General features: G+C 38.4%; 1 long non-coding RNA gene across 1 annotated transcript; it reads left to right on the top strand.

Annotated features, from left to right (window-relative positions):
- Positions 1–7,237: 7,237 nt before the first annotated feature.
- On the top strand, positions 7,238–8,374 carry LOC120737602. The gene is made up of 3 exons (XR_005696778.1): positions 7,238–7,422; positions 7,639–7,694; positions 7,862–8,374. It is a non-coding gene; the product is annotated as an uncharacterized LOC120737602 (long non-coding RNA).
- The last annotated feature ends 1,080 nt before the right edge of the window (positions 8,375–9,454 follow it).

The raw sequence follows: 9,454 nt of genomic DNA, 5'->3' as shown, positions 1-9,454 counted from the left end.
GAGAGACAGAGAGAGAGACATTGTGTGAAAGATAACTCAGGTTAAAGGAGCTACAGTGAGCCAACAGTGTGGAGGATCTGTCAGAGACACAGTGACAAACAGGTTGAGGCAGAGATGCGTCTTTAGAGAAGATGCACAATCCCAGAAGTAGTCTGTTTACACATTCCTGGTACAACGGAATGAAAAACTACAGCAGGATCTTGTTTCTCCACCCCCCTACACACAAACACATGGATATGCAAGATATGGATGGATATGCAAGCATATTTAGACGTGGTTTCTAAGCTGAAAATGATGTAAATGGCAATCTGTGATGCTGACAGGCACCTGTAAAAAAATCATCTTAGAGTCCTTTTACCACAAGGGGCAGTCCCAGATTGTGGCAACAGGGCAACACATGTAGCTTCCTTAATATGCAGATTATCAGTGCATTAATCAATGAAATGGCTTATCGTGTGTGTTATGCACTCAAACCTCAAGGCTGACATGCATTATGCATAAGATTTTATGACAAACAGTAGAATAAATATTATTGTGTAAGACTCACTGGAGACTATACTGTAGCCATAGTCAATGCTTTGTAGCAAGTAGCAGAATCAATCTAATGAACCCCTTTCCTGCAAGAAGCAATGGTCTGTTTCAGCTTTCTACTAACTATAATAATTATTTTAAAGATGAATTAAAGTGCGGCTGAAAATTGAAGACAAAATAAAAGTAAGATGCAAATACAAAAACACTAAATTGAACACCCCTCAAGTGGTAAACAAAGACACTGAACCATTTAATGGAGATTACATTTCCAAGGTGGTCTCAGTCTCCACAGCACAGATTGAACAGTCGTCTGCTTTCCCCTCCTTACAGTCACAGATTTCTGGGGGGGTTTCGACATTTTAGCTCTTTGATGAGTAAAACCAGCTCCTCGTGCGCTCCAATGGCCTGCTGCAAATGTCGTGAGGTTGATGTGTTTGACCTTCAGATAATGCAACTTCTGCCAAATCCGCAACACCACAGTGAACAGCAGAGGCTTTAACGTGACCGTGTCTGACTCCGAACGTCACGAGATGGTTGGTGAAGCAGAAAAAAAGGGGGAAAAAAAAGGAAAACCCACATCTGAGTGTGAAATAACTATGGCATGATCCTGGTTGGGTAGCCCTAAACACCCTCAGGTCAACTAATAAAAGAGGTTGGGCATTTATATTATATCATATTTAATAATTATATTAAATATATTAATATTATATTTGTCACATAACTGTCAGGGACTGGGTCTCTGACCCAATGTTTCGAGTTTAGTTTGCATTGTTAGATTACAATAATGTAAAGTTTTTGTGTTAGTATTTATTTAGGGTTTAGTTGAGTGTTATTCTACTTTATGTTTTATCCTTGTCTCCATATTTATGAGTCTTTTCTTGTCTTTTGTCTAGTTTGTCTTGTCCTCTATGTTGAATGTTTAAGTTATGTCCGTGTCTTCGTCTTCCTTATCTGTTCCCGTTTGCCTTGTGTGTTTCGCGCCTTCCCAGTCTGTCATGTGTTGTATGTCTGTGTGTTCCATTTCCCATTGTCAAGCTTGTGTTATGATGTTGTGATGGCCAAACCCTTGGCCACACTCTAAAGGTGGTAACTCTTGTGTTTTTATTTCTTCATTTGAAAACAGTAACACACTATAGTTTCCAGGAAATGTATTGATTGGTTTGTATACATTTCTTCTATTTGTAACATTGCACATTGAGTTTACTTATGTATTCATACCAGTTCATTACTTTGATTTTTGACTAACTTTTGTCTTTTATTTCTTACCCGCCATCATCCCTGGGAGTTGCTGGACAAAAGATGGAAGCCAGGGTTTGAAACCATTGAATGCAAAGAGGGATAATTGGACCGCACCACCACTTCCTGCTGAAGGGAGAATGTGTGTTTTCTTTAATTAACAACAAAGTATTTGTACTTAATTAAATATTTGAGATTAGGGTTCAGTAGTTTTGATTTTTTTTCTTTGGTGTTTAGTTTATTAACAAACCAGACTATACTGCATTGTTTGTTGTTTACAATTGTGTTTTGTTTAGTTACCCCTCGTGTGTCATAGTGGTCTGATCAGCCATTACATATACCCTTATGTGTCATTTCATGTGGAGGTCAGTTAAGGCAGTCAGCTGGTTTGTTAAGTTGCAGTTTTGCCTAACTTCAGTTTTGTTTCTTTGACCTCTTTTATAAGCTCAACATTTATGACCTTTGTAAATATAATTTTTGGGTTAAATAAATGAAAACCCTATTTTTGTAATAATTCCTGTGTGTAATAATGTGTAATAATTAAATTGAATTGAACTGGAGTGAATGGAAGAGAATTAAATAATGGATTTCATGTTCATGTTTATCTATGTTGTAACAGTGACGACTTGAGACATCTGTTTGGCACTATATGAAGAGAATTAAATAAAATTTAAATGAAAATGATATTAACTGTATTTATACATTTTATATTTTTGGATGAGACACTGTCAGTGTGCTGTTATATAACTCAGGTATTTTTAAGGCCTGACTGGTGGCATTGGTGCCCATTGCTTTACTGTGCTGTTGGATGTGTATGTGGGCTATCCCTTGTACCTGACATTTGACTGGGCATCACTGTGTTGCTATGGTATGATCCTGGTAGTTGTTGTTGATAAAACAATAACAAATTCAAATTCAAACATTGCTGCATTCTTCTGTCACTGAGGATTCCAAACCTGCACTCAGTCTCCTCATTACTTTGGTACTGAACAGACAAACTTTGGAGCTCCTGCAAACTTTATTCAGAAACTGCAACTATTTTACACAAATCTGCGACTGACAACAAGCACAGAGACTTCAAACAATCACTGAAGTAAGGACTGAAAGATTTACTTTTAAACAATAATGATTAAGACCTTTTTCATAAGGTTGTTTTCCCTTGATTGCCAGCTGTTACTGTTTTTATCTTCATATCTTTCATATTTGTCCACCTAAACAACGCTTTAATGATACAGTTTGAGAAGTTTGATATGAATTTATCCAACTGACTTGAAAATGAAACTGACAACTGTCCTGTAATCTTTCACAGAGAAACCAAATCCTGCGTCTTTGCCTTGACAGACGCCTAAAATGGCTCGAGCTGTGGTAAGTTACCCTTCACTGTGTCTGTTTCTAAACATTCAATCGTGTGAATTTTTAAAGAAAAATCCAACAACAACAATAATAATATGTAACAGAGCAAAACGTCAGATGACTTGAATGTTCCTCTGCAACACAAGATCCCTTTGGCTCAAAGTCTGCCTCCTCCACAGGCAAAGGAGAAGCTCCCACACTCATCCAGTGGAGACTGTTGTGCTCTGGACAATGAAGTTCCCGCTTTCATGTTCAGACCTATCAGCGCACCTGCATGTGAGCTCCCAAGTCCACCACCTGCTGATGACAGCTTTCATTCAAAGGACACAAACAAGATCATTCACCCAGATTTGAAAAATGATCGTTCATCCCTGGATGATGATTTGGCCTTTTTAATGTGTCCTCTGCCTCTGACACCTCCACCCATTGCAGAGTTAGGTCTGGGCAGAAAGCGCAGATATTCAAACGTTTTTTCTTTGGAGGATGAAGAGGAACATTTGCCTCAGCCTAAACGCATGAGGCTGATGACTTGGGATGTCTCTAAGTCTCCAGCTGCTGAAAAGAAGTATGTTTTCTTTACGTGTCCTGAAGATAAGAGGTCTGAGTTACCTCTCAGCTCCCCCCAAGGCCATCCACCATCACCGGTCAATAATAATGACACTGACCAGTGTACCATTCTGCTGCCTCCTGAAATCCCAGTACCTCCAAGTCCTGCCCCTGTTGGAGTTCTAGAAACTGTTGATTTTCCTTGTGTTGATAATTAAATACGTGTTTGTAATAAATTTTTGAGCAAATACATGTTGAGATGATTCGGTTGCTTATGATGGTTATAATTATCCAAACAGTATTATTCCTAAGAAGATCTTTACTTTTTCTACTTATTTTCTCCATGAACTATTTTGATGTCTATTTTGAAGATCCACTCATATCGTGACAGTATGCTTATTCTCAGTAGAGTGTATAGCCACATCTGAAGAAAGAATAAATTAAAGTCACTCATTAACAACTTACCACATACGCCGGAGCTGAATTCAAGATGTAAGCAGACGTTTCACAGATATCTTGGTTGTCTTTCCATTTCCTACACTAACACTATCCTGAGAATTGTCTTATACAGCTGATATAAAGGTGAAATTTGATGACTTAATCTAAGCATCATCAGCTTAAATGCAAATGAATCCACTGTACTTGAGGTAACCTAACACTGACCATGAACGCCACAATCACTGTGCGCCAGTCCAACACAGTGCTTTACTGTGAACTCACCACAGTACTGCAAACTAAAGTGTTTATCTTCCAGTCCAATCCAATCCATCTTTATTGAGAAAGCACTTTAAAATACCCAGGACAAAACCAAAGTGCTGTACAGTAAATGAGTTAAGAACAATAGAATAAAACATAACAGTAAGAAAATAAAACACATAATACATAAAAAATGTAAACAGCCCTATATTTAAAAACAAGATAAAACAGCAAAAATAAACTAAAAAACTCAAACTAAAAACCAACATCTTACAAGGTGTCAAAGGTCAGGGTGAAGAGATGAGTTTTCAGGAGTGATTTAAGAACAGGCAGAGAAGAAGCCTGTCTAATCTCTAAAGGCAGATCGTGTCACAGTTTCAGAGATGCTACAGCAAAAGCACGATGTCCTCTAAGTTTGCGCTCAGTCCTGGGAACATTCAGGAACAGCTGATCAGCTGACCTGAGACAGCGGGTGAGTTTATAAGACTGTGGCAGCTCAGAGAGTTAAGATGCAGCTAGGTCATGGAGAGCTTTAAAGGCAAATAAAAGAATTTTAAAATGAATGCCAAAAGAAATGGGCAGCCAGTGAAGTGAAGCTAAATTAGGGGAGATGTGCTCAAACCTTCGAGTGCCAGTTAAAACACAAGCTGCAGCATTTTGCATCCTCTGTAAACGAGTAGTGTATGAAGCACTGATCCCTATATAAAGTGCATTACAGTAATCCAGCCGAGTGCTAACAAAGGCGTGGATAACTGTCTCAAAGTGCTGCCGTGAAATAAATGTCTTTATTTTATCAGCTGCCTGAGCTGAAAGAAGCTTGATTTTACCACTGCCTTAATCTGACTGTCAAGCTTCAGGTCAGAGTTCACTTTGACCTCCATGTTTGTCACAGCTGGTTTAACGTACTGTGCCAAGGTATCTAAATACACATTGGGGGTCTCAGTAGGGCTGCCAAGAGATTTGAGCCCTGGTGGAGGAGACCTTCTCAATAAAAAAGTGTTTAAAAAAACGTTTACAGGCTGCAGTCAGTATGTGGTGCACTAAGAACAGAGTTAATGGTTTCAAATAAAACATGCAGGTTGCGACAGTTTGACGAAACAATGTCAGATAAGTGTTGTCTTTTGGCATCTTTTACAGGTTTTTGATATTGATGCCAACAGTCCTTTAGCATCTGGAATGACACTTGTAGCTTGTTTCCATTCACGCTCAGCTCGACAGCACTTGCGTCTGACAGCCTTCAGCCAGGGGTCAGATTTAGTTTTAGGCTGCCTGGTTCTTAACGGAGCCACAGTGTCCAAAGCAATCTGGTAGGTGGAATAAAACCATGAGCTCAGTTCCTCAGTCTGGCTGCACAAAAACTCCGGGATTTTACAGTTCTGCTTAAAAACTGTTAAAAACTGCTCAGCAGTGGGTCAAAAATACGACAGCGGCGAGCAGCAGCGCGGTTTAACTGAGGTACGGGCAAGAGGAACTTGAAGCATCACAGGACTGTGGTCAGAAAACACAGCATCACAAATCTCTACGTTAAAAACAGAAACAAACAGAAGAACCATGAGATAAAACAAGATCAAGTGTGTGTCCATGTTCATGTATGGGATTGACTGAATAACACAAAGTTAGAATGCTTAGTCTGTTTTTTAGGCTATTTCACAATATGAAAATAAATAACTTATTAAAACAGATCATATACACATCCAATAACTAAGTGAAAATGATTGTTTTTGTTTTTTTATTTGCTAATCAAAGTGTCAGTGCAGTCAACCATCGTTTTTGTCCTCGTGCATTCGTTTTGATTTAGTTATCAAGTAAAATTTAATAGTAATTTTTTTACTTTGATTTTTGGGATGTAGGATGATTGTGTCAGCTGTGTTTCCACTTCCCCTTTTATTTTCTGTGTATTTAAGTCTGCTGTCTTCCTCTGGTCAGTGCTGGTGCGTCTGTTTTCCTCCGTTCACGTTATTCCGGGTTTCAGGTTATCTCCTGATTCTGTTTAGGTCCATGTTCATGTTCATGTTTTTTCATCAGAGTTTCTCGCATGCACCTCCTCGGATTCATGTTCATGTTTTTCCTGTCATAGTTGTCATAGTCATACTGAGTTATTCCCAGTGTAGGTTTTAGTTTTAGTTTTCGCCCCTGTTTGCTGGGCCTTGTTTTGTGTTCATGTTTTTTCAACCTAATAAATGGTTTGCTTTTTGTTAAGATTCAGTTCCATCTCTCCCTTGTCTGCTTTCGGGTTCATATTGCAATCACATCAGCCACAGTGACAATAAACTTATTTTGATTTTTAACTTTCTTTATTTTTTCAACAATATTATCTATATATAAACATTTTACATCTTACAATATAAAGCCTGGATCCTGCACATATTGCACTTTGAACTTGAACTGTGTTGTCTGTTTATTGGAGATTGTACTACTTGAATTCATTATCCTGGTGATATAACACATTAATTCTCCATTTGGAATCAATATAGTATATAATACAGTATCTGTCTATCCATCTATATAGCTATTGAATTGAACTGGAGTGAATGGAAGAGAATTAAATAATGGATTTCATGTTCATGTTTATCTATGTTGTAACAGTGACGACTTGAGACATCTGTTTGGCACTATATGAAGAGAATTAAATAAAATTTAATTGAAAATGATATTAACTGTATTTATACATTTTATATTTTTGGATGAGACACTGTCAGTGTGCTGTTATATAACTCAGGTATTTTTAAGGCCTGACTGGTGGCATTGGTGCCCATTGCTTTACTGTGCTGTTGGATGTGTATGTGGGCTATCCCTTGTACCTGACATTTGACTGGGCATCACTGTGTTGCTATGGCATGATCCTGGTAGTTGTTGTTGATAAAACAATAACAAATTCAAATTCAAACATTGCTGCATTCTTCTGTCACTGAGGATTCCAAACCTGCACTCAGTCTCCTCATTACTTTGGTACTGAACAGACAAACTTTGGAGCTCCTGCAAACTTTATTCACAACCTGCAACTATTTTACACAAATCTGCGACTGACAACAAGCACAGAGACTTCAAACAATCACTGAAGTAAGGACTGAAAGATTTACTTTTAAACAATAATGATTAAGACCTTTTTCATAAGGTTGTTTTCCCTTGATTGCCAGCTGTTACTGTTTTTATCTTCATATCTTTCATATTTGTCCACCTAAACAACGCTTTAATGATACAGTTTGAGAAGTTTGATATGAATTTATCCAACTGACTTGAAAATGAAACTGACAACTGTCCTGTAATCTTTCACAGAGAAACCAAATCCTGCGTCTTTGCCTTGACAGACGCCTAAAATGGCTCGAGCTGTGGTAAGTTACCCTTCACTGTGTCTGTTTCTAAACATTCAATCGTGTGAATTTTTAAAGAAAAATCCAACAACAACAATAATAATATGTAACAGAGCAAAACGTCAGATGACTTGAATGTTCCTCTGCAACACAAGATCCCTTTGGCTCAAAGTCTGCCTCCTCCACAGGCAAAGGAGAAGCTCCCACACTCATCCAGTGGAGACTGTTGTGCTCTGGACAATGAAGTTCCCGCTTTCATGTTCAGACCTATCAGCGCACCTGTATGTGAGCTCCCAAGTCCACCACCTGCTGATGCCAGCTTTCATTCAAAGGACACAAACAAGATCATTCACCCAGATTTGAAAAATGATCGTTCATCCCTGGATGATGAAGTGACGTTTTTCATGTGTCCCACTGATGTTCCTCTGCCTCCGAGACCTCCACCCACTGCAGAGTTACGTCTCTGCAGAAAGCGCAGATATTCTGCTGTTTTTTCTGTTAATGATGAAGAGGAACATTTGTCTCAACCTAAACGCATGAGGCTGATGAGTTCTGATGTTCCAGTTTCTTCAGTTCCTCCACCTGCTGATGACAGCTTTCATTCAAAGGACACAAACAAGATCATTCACCCAGATTTTAAATATGATTGTTCATCCCTGGATGATGATTTGGCCTTTTTAATGTCTCCTCTGCCTCTGACACCTCCACCCATCGCAGAGTTAGGTCTGGGCAGAAAGCGCAGATATTCAAACGTTTTTTCTTTGGAGGATGAAGAGGAACATTTGCCTCAGCCTAAACGCATGAGGCTGATGACTTGGGATGTCTCTAAGTCTCCAGCTGCTGAAAAGAAGTATGTTTTCTTTACGTGTCCTGAAGATAAGAGGTCTGAGTTACCTCTCAGCTCCCCCCAAGGCCATCCACCATCACCAGTCAATAATAATGACACTGACCAGTGTACCATTCTGCTGCCTCCTGAAATCCCAGTACCTCCAAGTCCTGCCCCTGTTGGAGTTCTAGAAACTGTTGACTTTCCTTGTGTTTAAATTTAAATAAGTGTTTGTAGTAATAAATAAATTTTTGAGCAAATACATGTTGAGATGATTCGGTTGCTTATGATGGTTATAATTATCCAAACAGTATTATTCCTAAGAAGATCTTTACTTTTTCTACTTATTTTCTCCATGAACTATTTTGATGTCTATTTTGAAGATCCACTCATATCGTGACAGTATGCTTATTCTCAGTAGAGTGTATAGCCACATCTGAAGAAAGAATAAATTAAAGTCACTCATTAACAACTTACCACATACGCCGGAGCTGAATTCAAGATGTAAGCAGACGTTTCACAGATATCTTGGTTGTCTTTCCATTTCCTACACTAACAGTATACTGAGAATTGTCTTATACAGCCGATATAAAGGTGAAATTTGGTGACTTAATCTAAGCAACATCAGCTTAAATGCAAATTAATCCACTATACTTGAGGTAACCTAACACTGACCATGAACGCCACAATCACTGTGCGCCAGTCCAACACAGTGCTTTACTGTGAACTCACCACAGTACTGCAAACTAAAGTGTTTATCTTCCAATCCAATCCAATCCATCTTTACTGAGAAAGCACTTTAAAATACCCAGGACAAAACCAAAGTGCTGTACAGTAAATGAGTTAAGAACAATAGAATAAAACATAACAGTAAGAAAATAAAACACATAATACATAAAAATGTAAACAGCCCTATATTTAAAAAGAAGATAAAACAGCAAAAATAAACTAAAAA

The sequence above is a fragment of the Simochromis diagramma genome, unplaced genomic scaffold, assembly GCF_900408965.1.
Source record: "Simochromis diagramma unplaced genomic scaffold, fSimDia1.1 OVJJ01000413.1, whole genome shotgun sequence".
In the NCBI taxonomy this organism is placed as follows: domain Eukaryota; kingdom Metazoa; phylum Chordata; class Actinopteri; order Cichliformes; family Cichlidae; genus Simochromis; species Simochromis diagramma.
Note: the sequence above shows the minus strand (reverse complement) of the source record. Positions and strands in the feature narration are given on the sequence as shown.